Source organism: Sinocyclocheilus rhinocerous, unplaced genomic scaffold, assembly GCF_001515625.1.
Source record: "Sinocyclocheilus rhinocerous isolate Xijiao unplaced genomic scaffold, SAMN03320098_v1.1 scaffold283, whole genome shotgun sequence".
In the NCBI taxonomy this organism is placed as follows: Eukaryota; Metazoa; Chordata; class Actinopteri; order Cypriniformes; family Cyprinidae; genus Sinocyclocheilus; species Sinocyclocheilus rhinocerous.
In genome coordinates this window covers 5079-29833 of record NW_015627233.1, presented here as the reverse complement: position 1 = coordinate 29833, position 24755 = coordinate 5079, and the positions used below count along the sequence as shown (strand labels likewise).

General features: G+C 36.2%; 1 pseudogene; it reads left to right on the top strand.

Moving 5' to 3' along the window:
* Window positions 1-24755, top strand: part of LOC107723677 (nidogen-2-like) — a 29637-nt pseudogene that overhangs the window by 1842 nt on the left and 3040 nt on the right.

Below are 24755 nucleotides of genomic sequence, written 5' to 3'. Positions count from 1 at the left end.
CTTGTGATGCAATACAATTCAAACGTCTGAGGCCAGTAAGATAAAAAAAAAAAAAAAGAAATTAATACTTTTTTATTCAGCAGGGACACGTTAAATCATAAAAAGTGACAGTAAAGACATTTGAAATGTTAGAAAGATTTCTATTTCAATTACATGCTGTTCTTTTGAGCTTTCTATTCATTAAAGAATCTTTTAAAAAAAATCATGGTTTCCATGTTTTTTAAAGGGGTCATATGATGCTTTTTTAAAGATCATTATTTTGTGTATTTGGTGTAACAGAATATGTTGACATGCTTAAATGTTCAAAAAACACATTATTTTTCAAATACTGTACATTATTGTAGGTCCTCTATGCCCCGCCTCTCTCAAACGCTTCGTTTTCTACAAAGCCCCCTCCTTTGACAAGCGCAGTGACGTAGATATGTGGGGGTGTGTTAGAACGAGCCGTTTTAGGGGGGTGTGGCAGAGTCTTAACTTTGATAGAGAATATCTCTTTGGTTTTGAGACTTTAGTCTTTGCAACTTCAGGGATCTTATCTATTCACGAACAGCTTGTAACACTCCAAAGAGAAAGGAAAACTTGAAATCGCATCATATGACCCCTTTAACCACTAAATTTTGAATTCTAGCAATGTTTTACATTACTGCTTTTTTACTATATTTTTGATTAAATAAATGCAGCCTTGGTGAGCATAAGAGCTTAATGTTTTAAAAAATATCATTAAAAAAACCTTTCCGACTCCAGACAGTCATGTATGTGTGTGAGATGTAAATATCTATAGGCACAAAAGCCCGTTTTATGTTGTTTATAAGCTCACATTCAGACCATATTTTCACAAAAGAATACTTAAGTTTATTAGTTCAGCGATGTTCCAGGGGTCTACAGTTGTTGGTGTGTAAGTGGAGTGATTTCAGCTGAGATGGAACTGAATTCTGATGTTTTTGGTGTATTCTAATGGGCATTAATGAATGGGTCATTCTTCAAGCCTCTAGCGCACATTCGGATCTCTCATCCAGACAGCTGAGCAGAAACAGCTGCATTGCTCATAAAGTATTATCATTTGTTATGCATTGGTTCCGGAAGCAGCATTTTTTCTCTTGTTTGGGTTGCGTAAGGCCATGTTCATGTTTGTATTCTCAGAGTAAATATTATCAGGAATTTCCCTCTATCTGTCAGGAATTTATTCTATGGCACTGGCTCACAACTGGTGGATGTTCTGATAGACTTTCAGAGAAAGAACAATGCTAAATGCAAATAATAAAAGCCACTATTACACTCTAAAAAATGCTGGGTTATATTTAACCCAGCATTTTTTAGAGTGTACAGTATATACAGTATTACATGCTACAATATACTGTATATCATCACAGTCAAAGCTAAATGTCACAAAGAATATACTAAATACTAGTATGGCATTCAAGCTGTCATAAAAATAGATACTCCCCATTTAGATGTTTAATCCTTGTGATAAATTAGCTCAATACTATTGGCCTCCTGCTGTTTGGCTAATGCAGGGTTACTGGGTGGAAAGTCAAACCGCAGTCATCTTTCTTGACTAAAGGGTTGCATGCTTTCAGAACTGTTTGCTATCTTAAGCAATGTTTGCTTACTAAATTTGACTTGATTGCAATAGAAGAGCTTTAGGCCAAAGGGCTTGTTTGAAGAAAGCACATCCTTGAGTTGATTTACTACGTCTCTCCACAGAGAGTTTGCTGAAGCTCAGGGGGTCTAAATGGTGAAATCTCTAGATGATATCTTATGTTTGCCTTTAGGATTTAAACCACTTTATCTAGTCTTGTGTCTCCTGCAGTCCACCACATGTCTGTCTGTCTGCAGACGTCTCATGGATTGAAGAAATAGGAGCTTATGGAGGTGATACTTTGTGAATGGAGGACACATAGTACCGATTCAGTTTTAAAGTATTCAATTTCTTTTTTCATTTAAAGTACTTTATTGGCACAATTCTATTTACATACAGTATTGCCGAAGAATCATGCACAAAACAAGTTATGAGATAAAAGATAGAAGGAATTGTACAATAGAATAATAAAAATAAAAAAGGAAAGAAATTAATCAAAATAAACAGGCCAAAAGTTTGGAATGATTAGGATTCTTTAATGTTTTTAAAGGCTGCCAAGGCTGCATTTATTTGATCAAAAATACAGTAAAACAGTAATAGTGTGAATTATTGTTAAGTAATGTTGAAAACGTAATATTTAAGCTTAAAATTTTTGAGGAAACTGTGATTCACCACTATTTAAAAACTTAGTATAAAATGTTAAAATTAATTATTTTGATAGGCAAGGATGCATTAAATTGATCAAAAGTGACAGTAAAGACATTTATAAGATTAGGAAAAATTCTGTTCTTTTGAACTTTATATTCATCAAAGAATCCTGAAAGAAAATTATATTATGGTTTTCAAAAAATATCAAGCAGCAAAAAGCAGTTTTTAATGTGGATAATAATATGAACCATTATTAATAAGTGAGCACCAAATTAGCATATTAGAATGATTTCTGAAGGATCATGTGACAATTCTTTCAAAAGCTTAATTATTGTAAACTTAGTTTATATATAATCTAAAATATACATTATCAAGATGTTATGAAGAAAAAAATACTGTAATAATGTTGATAGTATTGTTGTGATGGTGATGATTACTGTAATTGTATTGTAATAGTATAATACAGTACTATTACAATACAATTACAGAAAAGTAGTATACTGTAGGCTATATAATAATAATAGTATTGATGTAGTACCATCTCAAGTCCATAGACCCCTTCATTGTGGGGTCCTAATTCCTCTTTTGGTACTATAACATCTTTAAACAATTTTGTTTATGGGTGTGTTTCTGCACTGCTTCGAGGCAGTGTGGTCCTGCAATTAGGAGCTTGAAGCTGAAGGCAGCAGGGTTGGGTGAGGGGATTCAGGAGGGATGCATGCTGGGGAATGAGGCAACCCGAGGCTCTCTGAAAGCCAGATGCAGCATTGTCTCTCTGGAATTGGGGGGTTGTTTTGTGGAGGTGATGGCTCCACTCGGGGACAGCTTGGATTACTAAACACAGGAGAGGAATTTCACACACATCCTCTGTGTGTGTATGCGAGAGACTGGAAAGGGGGAAGGGCTTCTTAATATCTGTATTGAAACGTCATTAGGATGTCTTGCTAGAAAAGCTTACTTAAAGGGATAGTCCACCCAAAAATGAAAATTTTGTCATAATTTATTCACCCTCAAACCTGTATGAGTTTATTTTTCTACGAAACACAAAATAAGATATTTTGAAGAATGTGGGTACCCAAACAGTTTCGGTTCCCATTGACTTTTTGTCCATACAGTGGTCAATCTTAAGTCAAATGGAACAAATTAAAACTGTTTGATTACCAACATTCTTCAGAATATCTTCTTTTATGTTCCACAAAAGAAAGAACGTCATACAAGTGTGGAACAACATGAGCATGAGTGATGAAGTTTCATTTTTGGGTGTACTATCCCTTTAAATCAACATGAAATCCAAATAGACCCAGTTTATAGTCATAATAGACATTTATTGTCTTGTTGGGGAACAGTACATCATTAATATGTAGTTATTTAGAATGAAAAAATGTTCATTTTTAATCAAAATGTAATGCAAAATGTAACGCAACTTTCCCCATTTTTGCAGCAAATGCACCAAGCCTCCTTATTATATATCGTATTTCACTTGGAAATATGTTAAATTACGTTACATTACGATGTAAAATGGGTTGCAAACAGCTGAAATAAAATTAAATAAAAATAGATGAAAAAATTACTAATGTTTCATTAGCAACTACCTAAAATAAAACATGTTTAAGGTGAAGTGCTAAAATTACTAAAATTAAAACTGAAATAAAAATAAATGAAAGCTAAGTATAAATATATAAATATAAATAAAACTAATAGAAATGACAAAAGCATAACAAAATGACTTAAGCTATAATTCATATGAAAACACACACACACACACACACACACACACATATATACAGTCGTGGTCAGAATTATTGGCACCCTTGGTAAATATGATCAAAGAAGGCTGTGAAAATAAATCTGCATTGTTAATAAATTGTTAATAGAGAATAAGAATTTAAAGGGGTCATATGATGCGATTTCAATTAAAGGCGGGGCATAGAGGAGAAACAATAATGTACAGTATGTGGAAAATAATGTGTTTTTTTAACTTTAAACCGCATAAACACATTTCATTACACCAAATACACAAAATAATGTTCTTTTTAGCAGCATCATATGACCCCTTTAAAGCTAATTCAGAATACTAATAAAAACTGTAAATACTATAATAGTATATAATACTATGTAAGAGTAGGCTATATACTAAAATAACATAAGTAATACTAAAATAACTTGACATGGCCAAGGGGTGACACTATAGGCTCCTACAATGTTTTTAGTGATCTGTTAAATGCAGTAAAACTAGGTGTGAAAAACAACAAAAGGGGGCAAGAGACAGTACTGAGGCACATATGGTGGGTACTAGACTTGTAAAATCAGTGAAGTTTTTAGAAACACCATATTTGGATTTCAGCTGAAGCTCTAGATGGTAGAGGTTTTCAGTGCTGATTAAGATACACAGAAAACAAATCTCTTTTAGAGACCACTTTGCCCAAAAGTAAGGAGAAGGAAGTTAAGTAAACTATTTTAGATAGATTTACAGTATATAGTGGAATATTTACAGGTGATATGTTTTGAAAGTTTTATTACCTTCAAAAGTGCTGCACAGATTCTGGAGTAATGGTCTTCTCTCTTCAAGGTAAACACATTCCAAGTGGTGCTTGCGTACAATGAGAAGGATACTTATGCACTCTTCCTATACCCTGAGGATGGCCTGCAGTTTTTTGGGACACGGCCCAAGGAATCTTACTATGTCGAAATTGAGCTTCCAGCTCGTGTGGGCTTCACCAGAGGAGAGCTGTCCTTCCTCTTCTTTTCCCGGACAGAGGGGCCATACTACAGCGTCACCAGTGATGAGCAGTCCGTCAAAAACCTTTACCAGTAAGCATCAGAGGAATTACTATTTTAAAATGGGGCTTTGTTAAAATAAAATAACTTTTTCTTTTGAAAATAATACAGAAAATTACTCAGAAATAAACAAAAAATTGTTGTTAAATGTTATTAATTTGTGTTTTTCATAAATAAAAATTAGTGCTGTCAAACGATTAATCGCGATTATTCGCATCCAAAATAACACTTTTTGTTTGCAAAATATGTGTGTGTTCTGTATATATTTATTATGTATATATAAATACACACACATACAGTATATATTTTGAAAATATTTACGTGTTTACATGTCTATATTTATATTCATATAATTTATATTATAAATAAATATATTTAATATATAAACATAACATATTTTTCTGAAATATATACATGCATGTGTGTGTATTTATATATACATAATAAATATACACAGCACACATACATATATTATGTAAACAAAAACTTTTATTTGGGATGCGATTAATCGCGATTAATCGTTTGACAGCACTAAAAAAACTTAACATAAACATTGTATTTATACACTACCGTACCGTGCTCCCCAAGGACAAAGAACAAAAAACAAAAAAACTGAAGCGTTTTTACAATGTTAAATTGTACTTTACTGTTTTCTACTTTAATATTTTAAGATGTAATTTATTAATGTGGTGGCAAAGCTGAATTATCAGCAGTCATTACTTTTACCTTTAGAAATCATTCTAAGATACTGATTTGATGCTGAATTATATTATGAATATTACAAACAGTTGTGCTGAATTTAGTAAAAACCATGATACATTTTTGTTCAAGATTCTTTAATGAATAGAAAGTTGAAAAAAAAAACATTTATTTGAAGTCTTTTGTAACTTTATAAGTATCTTTACTGTCACTTTTAACCAATTTAATGCATCCTTGCTGAAGAAAACAAAAACAATAAAATCTTACAATAGTGTATGAACACAGAAAAACAGAACATTAAATGTTTATTTGATATACATTTATTAATTTATATTAATAATATTACATATTTTATATTATATTGTAAATTTAGATATTATATTATATTATAATAGATATTTGTTTGTATTTTATTTTAATATTTTATTTTATTTATATAATAAAATAAAAGCAGTAATTTAAAGATTTTTCTTTGATTCATTTTAAACTAAATTTTAATTGCCATGATTAAAATTATAATATTATAATGTAATATTATTACTCCCTTCAGAAAAGGAAACATAGGAGAGCGTGGAGTTTGGCTCTTCCACATTGGAAACAGATATTCCTTCCAGAATGTCGTTCCTGCACAGCATGAGCCTTTTTTCACCAAAGCTCCCCCAGTCCTGGATGCTGTGCTCCCTGATGAAGACTACACAGAAACAGATGAGGAAGAGTATGATCCTATCGATCCTGACTTCCAAGATCCCACCACAACGGAGTTTCTTGAGCCAGAGCAAGACTCCTCAATACTGGAGCGTCTCAACCAGGAGGTGCCCCTTGGTCAGTCTCCCCCTCAGCCCTCAGAGTCTGGTCCAGGCGATTTTCCTCAGCCGGATCCCCATAATCTTCTCCCGGAGGATGTGACCCAGCCCCAGCAGCCATTACCAAAGCACGCAATTCTGCAGGTGTACCCAAACCGTGTGAAGGATGTCCCACCTTCTGGTGGTCAAGTGTTCAGTGTTGAGGAGAAAGTGGATTTTGACTCTGGAGGTGAGAGTTGAATGATTGTGATCCATAACCAATACTGAAATATATCGAATGAACCTTTGCTAAGCACCACCCTAAAAATGTTACTGACCAATCGAACTTTAGCAACTGTTGCCATCTGCCATCGTTTGCTTATTTCTAATCTATGTTACTTAGTGTGTTTAGATACCAGTGTTTTGCATTTTCTATAATTGAAATAAACCTAAATAAAACAAAATATAAATATTACATGAGAAACTTGCGCAAAAAAAAAAATAAAAAAATGGAACATGAAAAATGAAAAAAAAAAAGAAAGCTAAATAGAAAGAAAAAACTAAACAAATGGCAAAACATACAAATAAAAATACTTAAAAATTGTACTGTAAAAATAAAAATGGTAAAAAAAACAGAAGTAAAAATAAAAATCATAATTCAAAATATTATTTATAATAATAATAAAAAACGAAATAGAAAAAATGACAACATAAAATTAATAAAACTTAAAAACGAGTACAGTTTCAAAATAAAAAAACTGTTAAAAAATTAAAAATGATAACTCAAAATATTAATAATAGTATATAAGTAATACTGAAATAACACTGTTAGCAATTATCAAGTAGTATATCCATAATTATTATACACTGAATAATATTACATACATTTTTGTCACTTAAGACCACTTTTAGCTTTGCAAATTAAAATATACTTTAATATTTGCAAATGGACACATAATTTGCTGAGCATTTACACCAACAAAATTTTATACAAAATTCATTTCTTTTTTCTCTTCTCTCCAAAACACCATTAATGGCTAAAAAGAATTTCAGTTAAATACAAAAACTTTCAAATTCCCATACATGGGCATGCATGCAAGTATTATTATTATAAGTCTGCCATTTTTTTAATGCACAATTAATTTGATTCATATATTATTTGACTCAGTATTGTGACTTCCTATTATTCAGTTTTATCTATTAAACAATCCAGAGAGAACTCAAGATTGTGTACTAGAAGTTAACCTATGACTTATGACTGAGTTTGACTTTACTAGCCTATTTAAGAGCAATTTGTCTCTCTTTCCGCTCTCTCCTGCAGTGATCCATTACTCAACCGATAATAAAGAGACATGTGAGCGCTTCCAGCAGCAGTGCAGTCAGAACGCACACTGCACAGACTATTCCACTGGCTTCTGCTGTCACTGCAACTCAGGATTCTACGGCAACGGCCGTCACTGCCTGCCAAACGGTAAGACTGGGGCTGTAAAAAGAGCCGTTGTAAAAGCTGCACATAACATGACCTTGTTCTGAAAGTATGAACAACATTTGCAGTGCATCTCTGGGGATATATTACCAGTGTTTCTCTTTCCAACACACTATTTTTAAGAGTAAAGATGTATATTTTTGTATTGCAAAGGAATTTGTAGATAAAATTTTGATGTGGCACACAGTTTTAGGTATGCAAATTTCAAACAGTTATTTCCTGTCAAACTTGGTCTTTTACTGACTGCTTCACTTGCGTGCCGAGTGGCCGCTAATTGTCTGTAATCGGTGAACGTTTGTGTTAACTGGCTGCAGTAATACACACAACTTATTCCACTGTCTTTTTATTAAGAGTTGTGGCTGCCACACCAATTTTGTGGGAGGTTTTATGTCGGAAACACTTGATCTTTTGGAAAACCTGAGTGGATTTCCCTAGTGAATCATTCGGCGTCCCTCATGGGGCTTGAGGAACAGGATCTTTTCAAGACAATGACATCATATTGGCTTTGTATGACTGTAATTTACCTGTGAACATCGACTCCATGCTTATGTGTGAAAGAAATCTTGAGCCCTGTTTCAAAGTCAAGTCTGGCTTGTGCTGAATGACAGACATTTGTGTCTGAGAGAAAATATTCAGTGGAAAAGCTTCCTCAGCTGTTGGATATGCATGTGTATACAGAGGAGCTTTGTGTGGCCGGTGAGGGAGGTGGTGTGGAGGGAAAACTGTCCAAAACCACTCTGAAACAGCTGAGTAACTGGAGAAATTGTAGCTTTTGAGAGCAGTTTGTAGATTAAAGAAATACCCCAAAATGTTTTTTTTTCTTAAAGGGGTCATTGGATGCGACATGCACTTTTACAAGTTGTTTGAACTGAAATGTGTGTTGGCAGTGTGTGTACACAACCACCCTATAATGATAAAAATCCACCCAGTGTTTTTTTTTAGTCTCGTTAAATCATTTCCCCTTTCTCAAATTGAGCCGATCTCAGGGGACAGTCCCCTCCCACGATTGTTAATTGACACTGGCGTTTTACCTTAGACCCGCCCTGAGTGAGCTGTCATCAGCCCTCCATTGTTTCGACGCTGGAGCAGATGTAGACAAGAATGTCTCCTAAGCGATTGAGGTGTTCTGTTGTTGAATGTAATAATGAACATAGCAGTCGTCATTTACTCCCGACATCTGAGCCGCTGAAGACGCAGTGGATTGCCTTTGTTTTTGATGGGAATGCGCTCCGATCTACCTAAATGCGTTTATGTTCGCACAAATCATTCGTGATCCAGCCTCACCTACAGAAGAAGTGAGTATAAGCTTCTTTTATGAATCTTTGCAAATCGCCTTTCCTAATAATGTGCTAAAGTAAACAGTATCATGAGAATGGCTCGTCACCCCATGGAAGAGAGGGGCGGGGTCAGCAGAGTTCATTAGCATTTAAAGGAACATGGACTAAAACCGGTTGCTGAAAACAGAGCTGATTTTGACAGGGTAAAAAGGGTGTTTTTTACACTATCATTGAGAAATTGTAACCAAAGTATGTTATAGACTTTTCATTAAGACCCTAAAGAATCAAATCAACTTGTGGAAAATGGGCGAAACCTTTCCAAACCCCTACTCTCATAACACACAAGCACAAAAGAAAGTTTTTCATACAGCAAAATAGGGATGTAACGATGCACCCCGAGCCAGTTGAAAATCTATACAAATATGTGACGATTCAAATTGGTTGAGATGTTAAATAAACCGCTATACAATTGGGGGAAGGAGTTTAAATGTATCCCTGAGTGGATCTGACTGTCTTCAGAAAAGTTTAGATAATATTTTCCTTCATCTTGCCTCTGTATAATGCATATTAAAGAGATAGTTCACCCAAAAATGAAAATTCTGTCATTAATTACTCACCCTCATGTTATTCCAAACCCGTAAGACCTTCGTCACCCTGGTGCCATTTTGGAGACTATCACATACGTAAACAACGTATGCTGTTCTGTTTCAGCAGCACCGTACGCGGATGCGTTGTTTACGCTTTGAACTGAACGTAAACAACGTATCCGCGTACATACGTTGCATACGTTGTTTATGTATGTAATACTCTCCAATATGGTGCCAGAGTGACGCGGAGGAGACAAATTAATGAATAAAGTCATTATTTTTGTTTTCACAAAATGTATTCTCGTAGCTTCGTAAAATGATGCCATAACGAACATTTTAACGATGTCCTTACTACGTTTCTGGACCTTGATCATGTTAGGTTCCTTGCTGTCTATGGAAGGGTCAGAGAGCTCTCGGAATTCATCAAAAATATCTTAATTTGTGTTCCGAAGATAAACGAAGGTCTTACATGTTCGGAACGACATGAGGGTGAGTAATTAATGACAGAATTTTCATTTTTGGGTGAACTATCCCTAGTGTTTATAAGCACAGCTGCTTTGTTTACAGCTGCAATCAAGGAAACGCTGTATCGCTGCTGTTCCATAAGCGCCACCTGCTGTCAGAGAGTGAATTTGCGTTCTTATTCAGCCCATTTGCCATTTTTGTTTTATGCAGATATTTTATGTAGTATAATTTCACAGAGCTAAAGTCAGACCATTCTGTTTTTGTTTCAGATTTTAAAATTAAATACAGTGGTTGCCTCTAATGCTAAATGGAAGCTCCTAACAGGCAAAGCCTTGGTTTGTTTATATGAAGAGATTTAATTAGTCTTAAATCTCATTTTGTTAAAAAATTTGTGTCAAAAAATCATATGAAATCAGTATTGTTGTGAGTTCAGTGAATCATTGCATCCCTACAGCAAAAGCATAGTCTGTTAATCTACCATAAAGGTAATACTTGTGCGATATTCCTAGAAGTCTTCTAAAGCCATACAGTGTTTTAATGTGAGAAAAGCCTTCCTGTAGCTCGCACTTTTGCTAAATATTATAACTAAAACTTTCTAATTTGTAGATTGTAGATTTTTTACTTGTAGATTTAAAGGAATAATTCATCCCAAAATTAAAATTTGCTGAAAATGTACCATCCAAGATGTGGAGAAAAACAGATTTGGAGAAATTTTGCATTAATCACTTGCTCACCAATAGATCCTCTGCAGTGAATGGGTGCCGTCAGAATGAGAGTCCAAAATAGCTGATAAAAACCTAATCCACAAGTAATCCACACGATTCCAGTCCATTAATTAACATCTTGTGAAGCGTAAAGCTGCATGTTTGTAAGAAACAAATCTATCATTAAGGTGTTTTTAACTTCAAATTGTTGCTTCTGGCTAAAATATGAGTCCTAAAGTTGTGTTTATTTAGGAAGATTATCTTAATGAACAAAACGTGTGAGAATCATAAACTTTTGTTGGTCACAAAGCTTATTGTTTGAAATAATCCAAAAGCCAAAGGAAAAATCCTATTGACTTGTTTGTCAAAGGAACCAGGGTGATGCTAACTTCCAAACTAGCCTAAAAATACGTCATCCCTTCAGCAATATATTGTTTTTTTATGAATTTCAGCACATTTAATCCTTATTTTAACCTCTCAAATTTAGTTCTCAACTCAAAGAATTATTTAGCTATCCACATACTTGCAAACGATCATTATAAGTAAAATTTTTTGATTTTATCTCCATGTTGTCCTCAGGTGCTCCTCATCGTGTGAATGGAAAGGTCAGAGGGACTGTACTGGTGGGTGGCACAGCAGTGCAGCTGGACAGTATCGACCTGCACGCCTACATCGTGGTGGGTGACGGACGAGCGTACACTGCCATCAGTGAGGTCCCAGAGCCAGTGGGCTGGGCCCTCATGCCCGTGGCCCCCATTGGAGGTCTGTTTGGTTGGCTCTTCGCCCTGGAGCTGCCAAACAGCCTTAATGGCTTCAGTATCACCGGTGAGGCCGTCATGTTCTCATTTTCTACTTCTTTTATGGTGTAGAATGTTTGTTAAACATACCTCCTGCTGAGAGATTTTAGGCTTAGAGGTTTTGTTCTCGCTAATAGAGTCCCACAAGGGCTTTGCTAGACTGATATGTACTGAACCACTTCCCCTAATTTAAGTCAGGTGCTCCATTATATAATATGTTTTCACTTTGTATGAAAAAGCCAGTTTTTTCTTTTTGAAAAACACCTAAATGTTCATCAAGCACCATTATAAGGGTCACAGCCCCCATCTGGATCTTATTTCGTGATATTTGTTTGCAGTAAAATGAGTGAGCAACAACACTGCTCTTTAACGGCCTTTAATCATGTTGAAAACCAACATTTCTGTTTTGCAGGTGCCGAATTCACTCGCCGTGCCGATGTGACCTTCTATCCCGGTAACCAGCGTCTCAGCATCGTCCAGACAGCTACGGGTTTGGATACCCAGAACTACCTCAACGTGGACACTCATTTACAAGGCAGTGTTCCCTTCATCCCTCCTGGTGCCACGGTGCAGATGGAGCCATTTAAGGACACTTACCATTATTATCCTTCATGTAAGTTCTGGAGGAAGAATTTGGGGAATAAATATATCTGTACATCATTGTTTCATGACCCTGATCCAGTTTCAGAATGTTTTTCCTGATTGATTTTTTTTTTAAATATTCTGTTTTATATTTACCAGGGCTGTCAATATATTAAACTTAAATGAATCTAATCAATTACACAATATGTGACCCAGGACCACAAAACCAGTCATAAGGGTAAACTTTTTGTTTTGACCCATACAATGTATTTTTGGCTATTGTTACAAATATTCCCGTGCTACTTATAACTGGTTTTGTGGTCCAGGGTCACATATACCAATGAATTAAGGACAAATATTCAGAAGTTCAGGAAGGATCAGTAAGAATTTTTCTTTAAAAAAATTTATATTTGTGTTCAGCAATGATGCACTAAATTGATTAAAAGTTACAGTAAAAACATTTATAATGTTACAAAAGATTTCTGTTTCAAATAAATGCTGTTCTTTTCACAGTTTCCTTAAAAATATTAAACAGCAAAACTTTCTTGTTTCTATTCAAATCAGCATATTTGAGTAAATTCGGAAAGGTCATGTGACACTAAAGATTATTTTACATTTTAATAATTAAAATTTAAAAAAATAAATAATAATGTTTCACTGTATTTTTTATCAAATAAATTTCTTGGTGTGCATAAAAAAGGTTTCAAAAACATATAAAATGTTATCAACCCCAAACTTTTAAATGGTATAAATCATGGGCTTGTGGAGAACGGCTTAGCTATAAAAAATTATAAGGAAAAGAAAATGAAAGCTAAAAAAAAAAAAAAAAGATCTTGTGACGTCTCCCGTCTCCTCTACTTCCTTTCAGAGGAAGCAGTGTCTGATCTTGATGCACCCTAAATAAAAGCTGTTCTCATGTTGCTGAACATGAGGTTGCTTAACAATCAAATCCTGTGGGATTTTGGGTCTAGAATTAAAGCCCAAAGTTTGTTGTGAATTGCTTTCTTCTAAACTCTTGCCTTTTTTCCTGTTCTCAGTGATTACCTCCACATCCGTGCGTGAGTTTACAGTCGTGTCAGCTGAAAATGGAGCAGAGACCCACACTTTCCAGGTCAAACAGAACATCACATACAGGGACTGCACTCACGGGCCCCGCAGCAGACTGGAGACGCTGGAACTGAGAATGGAGCGCATATTTGTTATGTACGTCAAAGAAGAGCGCATCCTTCGATACGCCATCACCAACAAGATCGGCCCTCTTGGAGGTAGGCTGCCAGCATAGGGAATGAATATCCTGATGGAAACATCAAAATTTCTAGTCACTATTATATAGTATGTTGTTGTTTTTGTTTTTGATGTGAATGTGCTGATGTCCCAGTCAGGTGTGTTGAAGTCAGGATGAAATGAAAGTAGTGACAGATCTTTTCTTCTGTATTGTGACGTGCGTTTAAGTGTAACCAATTATCAAAAAAAGAAAAAAATATAGGACAGGCATTTGTTTTTTACATCAGTTGTTTATTGGATGTTGAGAAATTGGGCCTGAATGTGAACTTTTAGGGGCGGGTTTTAAACAGACTAATTGTTTGGAGAAGTCCAGCATATGTTACCAGAGAGAAGTCTATCGTTTGTGTATGGATTAATTGTTTATAATAAGATCTATAACATGCATTTAGAAAATAGATAGGCTAGCATAGTAAAATGTCCATGGCCAACCAGCTTCACCAACTATGCTGGTAAACACCATAATTATCCTGGTCCATCTGCTAGACCAGGGGCCTTATGTATAAATGTTGCGTACACTGTTTTCCAGGCACGTATCTGGATTTATAAAAAATAAACTTGGCTTAAATATGTGCACACCGTACGGATGCTCTTGACTGTGCGTATGCACCCTTTTTCCTGGAGCGTCCTCTTTTGGAAGGCCAAACAAAGTAGTTTCGCTTTCACAGCGAAACACACAGCATCACACACGGCGGCTAGAGTGAGAGGCGGCCGGTGGGCTAGAGTGGAACATTTGGGCGGTGTTATGCAAATCTTCCCACATCGTGACGTAGACATGTGGGGGCCTGTTAGAATTAGCCGTTTTAGGTAGGCGGGGTTGATTCTTAACTTTTATAAAGAATATCTCTTTGGATTTGAGACTTTAGTCTTTGCAACTTTACGGATCTTCTTTATGCACCAAGAGCTTGTAACACAACAAAGAGAAAGGAAAAATTGAAATAGCATCATATGACCCCTTTAAACTCAATATACTCGTTTTCATTTCGATATACACATTTACATTAAATATTCCACTCTCATTAATGGAGATAAGCACTGCAATTACATAAAGTCATTACGCAGAAGTTAAACCAAAATTAGGCTATATGAATTTAGACATATTTGTAGTTGATGCGCTTAATCACTTTTCCTGTGGCATGCAATGTTTTAATGACAGCGAGGAGTGCTATAATAATTCATATTTAAACTAAACTACAGATCTGATGTTATGAGAATTTTTTTTAGCGAGAACAATGATCAGTGATGCACATTTACTTCAATATTATGGCGGACACTGCTGGATTCGGTGGAATGGTCCATTGTCTGGTTTAAATAATAGCTACTGTACAACCACAGTTGCACTGAGGTGTTGATGTGGTGTGAAGGTATCTCCACAACATTATGAAAAATACCACTGTATTTGAAGGATACAACTTGAAAAAAAAAAAAAAACGGTAAGATTTGCGTGTTTCCTTTTTGAAATACTTTGTCAGCGATGCGCCGAGTCATACAATTGTATTTACACTGCAATACATATAGGCTTATCTGTTTCCACTAAAGATAGCTAAAAGATGTTCACCTTTTCAGCAAAACTGCATACATTTTATTTGATTTGAATTGTTTAAAACAATTGAAATACTATTTGGCCAGTGGAAAAGGATGGGGTCAAGTATATTCTAAAATAGGCTTATCTGAGAACTAAACAGTTTTGTTTTTATGGATATTTTGATATATTCTTCTAAAACATTCTGGATGATTTTGGCAATAAAAATTATTTTGGCACAAATGGCATTTAGTCCGTATCTCATATTTCCTTAACGTCTTGTACCTTTGACGTTAAACATGGTGTCACGTGGATGGGAATATGCATGGAAATGATATGCAGATAAGGTTATGCATAGTAAAATTTGGCATTGTAAGCTCCATATATGGTTATTTCGGGGAGGAGACGGGGTGGAGATGCACATACGCACAATCTTTCCCTGACTGGGATTTATAAAGGGATTTTTGCGCAGGTTCTGGTGTATGCATGGTTTTATAAATCTGAAAACTTTTGTGCGGTTAAACATGGTGTCACGTGGATGGGAATATGCATGGAAATGATATGCAGATGAGGTTATGCATAATAAAACAAGGCGTTTTAAGCTCCATATATGGTGATTTCGGGGAGGAGACGGGGTGGAGATGCACATACGCACAATCTTTCCCTGACTGGGATTTATAAAGGGATTTTTGCGCAGGTTCTGGTGTACGCATGGTTTTATAAATCTGAAAACTTTTGTGCGTACGTACACTTTTAGGATGAAATCTACAGAGAGTTTTATACATGAGGCCCCAGCACTTGCCAATATAAACCAGTTTGGAAATGGCTAGCTTGTTTGAGCTAGATTTGCATTTTTTGGCTTGGAAAGATAAGAATGAGATTTCTAAAGCAACATTTTTAATCTGTATTTTTAGTAATTTGTTGGTCTCAAAAAACACTGGGTTCAGACTACTTTATTTTTTTTAAAGAGGTTTAGCATATCTTTTAACCCTGGATTGCAAAGCCAAAAGTATTTTGTTTAGCAGCAGACAACCAATTGTAAAGTGCCTCAATTCTTGGCTAATTAATTATTCAGGAGCTTTGTGCAGTTACAGTAAGGTTCATATGCTGAGCTTGTATTTTTGTTGTTGTTGTATTTGCTTTGTTTTTGTTGAGTGTTTCAGAAGCTGATTTACATTGTGACACTTTCACCATTCGACAAGCAGTTATTTCAGAGTTTTTCAAACTAATATGCCATTCAAATTAATATGCAAATAAGAACATAAGGAAATAATTCTGAAACATTTTTCAGAATTTTCAGGACCTGACTTTAGACCTGAATTTTGAAACCTAACTACCCATGACTAATTACTCTCCCGGGGTGAACTATGTGAAATATGTTACAAGATAACCCAGGATTATATAAACTCAGGGTTTGGAATTACACCAGCTTTACAGTTTCAAGTGTGGGAAAAGCCCATCTTTTGTTTATTTTGGTGTCGTCTTCTCAATTTTTGTGGAAAAAAAAAATCTGCATAAAATCTTCCTTACGTGGTCTCCCTATATATGGCCTCCTGCTCGTCCTTCATTTAGACCGACCCTCATTTTTGGCATAGTTTCTTTATTAACATGCTGACTGATGTGGCAAAGAGATGTCTGGCTCTCACACAAGACTTACATTGGCTTGAGTTCAGCTGCCTTCCCATCATGCAAAATAGGAGGTCTAAGATAACCACCCCAAACCACCTGCTGCTTTCTACCACTGCCCGGCATTAGACAGCAGACCCAGGGGCTGGAGAGAGAGGAGGACTGCACTTTAAATGAATTATGTCTGTGAAGTGAGCCTGCGGCATTTTACAGGGCTTTGTGTGTGCAGTTTGTAACAAATCCCTTTATCCAGCGAGTTCCCTTAAGGAATAAATCAAACGTTTCTTTTTTAGCCCCTCGATTTGTGACCTTGTAAGGCTGTGTAGTTCCCAAAAGAGGTTTTAGTGGGACGACAGTGCTTTGTACGGCCCTCTGGTTCCTGGCTGGTGCTCTAGATGTTGACTTTAGGATGATAAGTGGGGTTGGGATGAGCATATCACCAGCTGTGTTGTATCTAGTCAGTGGGCAGAATAAGATCCAGTTTCCTGAAGTTGCACAATCGTCAAAACCTGATGTGACCTTCCTTTCGTTCACAATGGATTGCAAGTTTATATGTGAAGGTAGAGCATCCCTGCATTGCATCATAAAGAATTTACTCTTCACCCTTAGATGATAAACACATAAGCTAAGCCTCATTTAGGATAAAAAATGATCAAAAAAATATGCAAGAGTGTATTGTCAGAGGTGTCCATTTTGGTCATTTTGACTACTTTGAACCCTGCTTTCAAATTGGACTGGCCAATATATCGTCAAAACATTAGAAGTGAATTGTTTTGAAGCTGAAAAAACTGTTTAAAGTAGGAATGCATGATATATCAGTGCCACTTTGGCTATTGGGTAAAACGTTTAGATTTGTATTTATTAATTCAAAATAACAATATTGGATATTATTCATTCTCATTTCCCCTATTTTTACATTTAGATTACCTTTATCGTCATCTAATGCTCACTTGAAGTTAATCTTACAATCTTTAGTAAATCTCAAAAATGAATAACTGATTTCATACTATGCATTATAATGTTGTGATTGTCAAATTCACTTGTGGATTTTATAATGTGTGATTTTAGAGTTTTTAAATCAATCAATTAATTCATTCATTCATTCATTTTTAATTTTTAAATTGGATTATGTAGGATAATAATGTCCATTTATTTTATTTTATTTATAAGAACTAGTTGCTGGATTTTATGGCAAATAATAAGATGAACTGTGGTTCGTCACCTAATATGTTGTTTCTTTGCCAGATCATGCGCTCTTAGAGTGTTTAGTATTTGTTGAGTACAATCTCCTCCAGATGTTGATATATAGTCTATATAGTGAGGGTGATGAATCTCATACTGCTGTTATTATTATGTTCACTCAGACAAAGTATTCATAACGGGGTGGTGGGTAGAGGAATAGTTGTGGAGTGATGTTGTGGGAACAGAAGGATACCCCGGAATCCCTGTACCCAAGAGAGCCATGCATGGCCTCTGGCCGAGGCTGGAAAACACAGCTGCCACTGTCTGTCCAGTGTGTCCTGCTGACTGTGAATATGAAGAGCTGGATCTAAGTTCTCAGTCATTTCAGACCAGCTGTAAGTGTTTCATGTGGTTGATAATGTTTTTTCCCACAACCTGGGCTGATGGAATTCGTTCAGGCCAAAGTCAGTTCACTTGGTTGCCATCTTGGTAACACCCTAGAATCTTGTTTCTCGTCATGCAAATACAGCTCTTATCTATGCCTTCCAGGTTTTACATTTTGTCAGTTCATGCATTCAAACCTATGACCTTGGCATTGTTAGCACCATGATCTAATGTTTGAGCTACAGGAATGCTTGAAACAATGTAATCACGCATACATCGATGATATGATTCATTCTGCTTCTTCTGCACCAAATCAAACTGTATTTTCCAGGCTGGTTAAACTAATTTCTAGCAAAAAAAGCAATATCTCTATTCCATTATTTTTATTTATTTATTTATTTAATTTTATTTAATTTTTTATTTTTACATGAAGAATGATGCTCAAACAAAAAAACCTGATTCTGTTGATATCAAAGCTTTTATTACCCACAGTGCAGGTTAACATAAAATAACTTCTACATTCATAAATGATCTCTTCAGTTAAATAAACATTGTATACAGGATTGAAAGAAAATATTCTACTTTTTAAAGATTAATTAACCATGAACATTTTTATGCTTAAGCTGACCAACATTTTTTAGTCGCATGGATGGATGTTGATCTAGAAACATGTCTTACTTGTGTAAATCAAAGTATATATGAGTTTTGGGTTTGTTTAGATGATTTTTTAGAACAATGATGGTCAGTGTGTTAGGTCAGTCAGTCGGATTCTGTTGAGATCTTGAGATAAGTATTGTTGTGTGAACTACATGAGGAGTGTTTCTCTCCCGTGTGCAACAGCAGTTTCCCACCTGGTCCATCCACCCCCTTAGTTTTCCTCAAAGTCTTGTGTTAACCAGCGCTCCGCCCCGCTGGTGTGCCGCTGTCACTTTAATTAGCACAAAGTTGAAAAGAACCCCCCGACCCACTTTGGCAACGTTTGTCCTGTAGTTTCTCTCCACTTTTCCCCCTTCCCTGTGGAGTCACTTTAAAGGGGACCTTCTTTCTCGTTCTCTCTCACTTCAAACAAAAGTCTTCCTGTCTGCCTTTGATAATTGGCCAAATTGGTCCCTGGCCTGGGGTGAGGAAATCAAGCTGTTTTTAATGTGAGATGAGTAGGCGTTGGGTGGGGGTGAAGGTGGTCCGCTTGGCCCAAGGGTCCCAACAATGGGTCCCTGATGGTAGGCCGTATGGGTATGAGCACAATGAAGTCCTGTTGTCTTGGAGTAAGAGGTTTGGTAATGGTGTGTGAACCACCCTGAGTTTTAAGACCCTTTTAAAGGTGTTGTGTTTTCCAGGTCAAGTACTTTGACCTCCAAGGTCAAATTTAAAGACCATTTGAAATCGTATAGGTTTGTCGGTAAGCAAAGTGTTCACACCTCTCCATATGTTAACACCTTTGAATGCACGTTTATCACAAAGACCCTCATTACTCAAGGTCTGTGGTTTTATAACATCACTCAGAATAGTCATGTCTGTTGAATTCCCTCTGGCTGTGATGCTTGTAGTAGTAAAGTTCGCTCAGTTTTTTTTTTATTTGTCATTTTTAACGAAGCCTCCACTCGGGATGCTGATTTTGGCCGGAGGTTTTAAAACATCTGCAGTGACTCATTCATCAGTGAGTCACATTTCCAGTGTATATTCCCCATTGGTGAGTTAGTTTAGTATCTTGAATAAACAGTAATGCAATCAATCAGTATTATAAACTGGCACAACTCACTATACACAGAGAACCTTTCAGTAAACAGTTCAAGGAATAGTTCACCCAAAAATGAAAATTTGTTGAAATTTTACTCTCCCTCAGGACCTCCAAGATGCAAACGAGTTTGTTTCTTCATCAGAACAGATTAGGAGAAATTTAGCATTACATCACTTGCTCTTCAATGGATCCTGTGCAGTGAGTGGGTGCCGTCAGAATGAGAGTCCAAACAGCTGATAAAAACATCACAATAATCCACAAGTAATCCTCATGACTCCAGTCCATCAATTAACCTCTTGTGAAGCAAGATGCAACATTTTTTATCTTCAAACAGTTGCTTTCAGCTAAAATGAGTCCTAGCCATAATATTGCTTTGTATGTTTATATCTGGTTATGATCTGCCACTTTGAATGCTCAAGCTCTTTAAAGTTGGGTGGATTCTGATTGGCTGTCAGTGTTTTTATTGTTCATCGGCTGGAAAAATTGGTTCTGAAAGTGATTCCAACAACAACATCGTTCCTCTGTGTCATTATCATTATAGCGATGGTGTGGACTTCCTTCTTCTCATAGGATTAACAATTATTAAAAACTTTACTGTTATCATCCTTGGTGTGAACATGCCTTAACTAATGAACTCTATTGCCCCCCTTTTATAGAAGTGTTTCACTTTGCTTTACTTTCTGTGGGACTGATCCAGTTGAGATCCATGGAGATTACATAAGAAGTTATTTGTAGTGACATTAGCTCAGTTTGTTGCATTCCTATTTATAATTTGCTTGCCTTCACATATTTTCACAGCTGGAGACCCAGAGCCAGAAGATGTAAATCCCTGTTACTCTGGAAATCATGACTGTGACACAACCGCACAGTGTGTGCCGGGCGAGGGACAGCTGTTTTCGTGCCAATGCGCCACAGGTTACAGAGGAGACGGTCGCAACTGTTATGGTAAGAGAAGTTATATGGAAATATGTCCCTGCACAAACACACACACTTGAGCTGTAAATCCAATTCCAGGTCCTTGACACTCTGTTTAATCAGTCGAGGGTCTGGAAAACTTCGGGAATAACCCAAAACCTTCGTCTTCCTTCATTAGAGCCATGCATCTGCGTAACATCAACATTGCAGGTCGTTCAGAAGTGGGGTCATCATCACCACTGTAGTACATTAGCACGACCAGACGTTTCCTATCCAGTGAGTCAGACGCAAAGTAGAGGAAACCCTCAGTGAATCATGAACGTGCCCAGGGGTCTTTCCCCTCATCTTCTTCCTCCCACTGTTACCAAGCCAAACAGCAGAAAGACTAAACACTCTTTAGGTGGAATGTGGGAGATCTGTGGGCTTGCGGTGAGTCTGGGGAAGAATTGTAAGCGAAGACACATTGCTGTGGCGTTTCTGTTTGAGCTGCACACGCAGAGGCCACATCCTCAGCTTTAAGCTAGTTGGGGGGCTCAGACCACCTGATATTTCCTCTTTTGAACAGGGGGGAGAGCAAATAGCACCTCCCCTCCAGAAAACTCCCTATGTACACATACAGATGTGCGTTTTTTTTTCTTGAGACCCTTGTTCCAGATGATATTTGACATAGAGACGTAATGATGTCTGATTTGAGATCAAATTGTGTTTTTGAGTCTATTCTGATTTAGTGATTTGGTTGAACTGATTCTCAAAGCAAAAGAAAGCTTGTAGCTGTTGTTCGGCTGCATAAATAGCTTTTGAAAGACTGATCACAAATAGAATGTATTACCATCTTATTAAAACTTAAGCTGTCATATTTCTAACTTGACAGGTAATCTTGACTTGACAACTACAGCAGTGCATATTTGCATAATATCAGAAACGAGATGAATGATTCAAAATAATTTAAACAGTTTCTTAAAAAGTTGTCCATGCTTTATTTTTTAATAAAGCTTATTTGCATGAGCTTATTTTCTCAGCCGTCACATCGCTGAACACACCATTTTTAATAAAAAAATCATTTTTTTACAAGTAAAACTGCAAGTTGGAAAGAATATTGTGGAGTAATTAATTCTAATACTAAAATAATTTTTCTAAATATTATTATTATTATTGGTAACAATTTTTGGTTGTTGTTGTTGTTGTTGTTGTTAAAAATTCCCTGATGCAACCTAATTGGAAACTCCACGCTAAACAGCAATTTTACTACAACAATTAAAATTTTTAAATACATTTTATTTGATTGTTAATTGTTCATTTTAACTGGTTGTTTGGAACAAATTGATTCAAATTTGACAATTACATTTTTTATGTGCATAATTCTTTTATGTTTATAAAGCTCATTTGCATAAAGTTGCACTTTTCTCAGCATTGTTACATCACTGGACATGCCCATAAAACAAAACAAAAAATTATTTTCTCATTGGAAATGAATGACTTATTGCTGCTTTATCTCTGTAAATCAGTATATATGTGTATTTTATTACCGGTAAAACTGGAAAGTTGGAAAGAATATTTCAGAATATGTTATATTAATGTAATTATTATTATTAATATTGGGAGCAATTGTTTATTTTGTAACCACATTCATTTGATTTGATTCAGTGAATCAGTTCTTTTAGAAGTGTTTCTTTGGAACAAAACATCCAAACAAAGCGATTCATCAGAATGAATTGGATTTCCCAGTGCGGCTGTGTGAGTGTGTATGTGTGTGTTTTCAGGCATGTTCCTATTAGAGGATCATTTTATCACCTGTCTGAACTCTTCACTCTAGAGTAGATAATAAGGGGATCAAGGAAAGAGAGCAGAGAAAAATCAAGAGAGAGAGGGGGACCGTGTGTTCCTTACCCTCCCTGTAATTAGCAATGATCAAAACCAGGTGTCCTGCTGACCAGCTCTTAACCCACCCAGAGCCTCAGGCCTGTTCCCACGCACTCCGACAGGGACGACATCCCTCGCTATCTTCCTCTGTCATCACAAACGGCAGGATCGAGGCATGCTTTATCTCTCCAGCACCTGAATGACATGCTTGACGCACACCAAGGCACCTCTTATAGCCTTTTAGACACCCAGAGTCCAAAACAATGAATCTTGTAGTGTGATTGGTTTACATTAGAGCATTATGGGTTGTAATTGAGCAGTTGTTCTCTCTCTGTAGATGTGGATGAGTGTGCAGAAGGTCTGAGCTCCTGTGGTGCTCATTCTTACTGTGTGAACCTGCCTGGAAGCCATCGCTGTCAGTGTGAGAGTGGATTTGAGTTTGGATTTGACGGTCGGACATGCCAGGGTAAGAAACATCTTCATTTCCTGTGCAGTCTGTGATTCGACACAACTCGTGTATAACCAAACTTGTGTATTCCACACATTAGATATTTTTATTTATCATTCAGAGGCAAATGTATATTTAATGCTTAACAGGAATTGGGCGGCTTTGAATTAAAAAAAAAAAGTAATGTCATGCAATTATTCATATAAATTACTATGAAAATTAAACTCCCAGCCAAAGTAATTAATTAATTATTCATTTAAATTATTTATTTATTTGTTACTTTACTTATTTACATTATTGTATATTTTGTTTTTTTTGCCACAAGTCTAAGGCCAAAAGTTATGTGTGTTCATATCTTAAAGAAAACAGTCAGTCACATTGTTTGCAATTGTATATAATATAAGCTACTTCTGAAAAATACAGTATTTTTATTCATAGTAAATCCATATAACATACTATTTCTTGAATCATTATTTATTTAGCTAAATTAGCTTCTAAGAATATGGTCATCAGTTTATATGTGACTCAGTCTGAGTTGCGTGCTGTCAGTGGGATGTGATGTGTTGCAGATGTTATATGTTGGTAAATCACAGGCTCATTCTCTCAGCTGAATGCTGTAGGTGAAGGGTTTGCAGTGCGGAGAGAGGCATGGGTAACTAGAGACGCTGGGGAAGGGAGGGTATTTTGAAACAATGACCCAATGTCCTTGCTCAGGGAATGTGCGTAGGAGACGTGCAGCTGAAGAACACAAGGGGGTCAGAGGACAGTTAACTCTTCTCCTTCCTGTTCAGCGCGCTCTGGTCTTTGACAGGATAGTGGGAGTTTGGAGCCTTCAGGCAACAGCTAGAATGACTCAGACTAACATCCTGAGAAGCACTGTTTGTTGAGTTCTAGAGTGAGTGCTGTGTTTTGTGGTTTGTGCAGATGTGGACGAGTGTCATGACCAGCCGTGCCACACCCAGGCCTTGTGCTCAAACAGTCCAGGATCTTTCCAGTGCCAGTGCCAACCTGGATACCATGGAGATGGTTTCCAGTGCCACCTTCACAATGGTAGTTGTTTGTAGCTATTTGGATTTTTAACATTGTTTTATTCAAGTAAAGTCCCAAATTCTACACTGCAAAAAATGCTTTTCTTACTTAGATTTTTTTGTCTTGTTTCCAGTCAAAATATCTAAAAATTCTTAAATCAAGAAGGATTTTCTAGACAAGTAAAAATTATCGTCTTGTTTTCAGAAAAAAAAAAAGTCTAAATTAAGTGAGTTTTTGCTTAGAACAAGTAAAATAATCTGCCAATGGGGTAAGCAAAATAATCTTATCTCAAACAGAAAACATGATTATTTTGCTTATCCCATTGGCAGATTATTTAGCTGGTTTCAAGCAAAAACTCACTTAATTTTAGATCGTTTTTTCTGAAA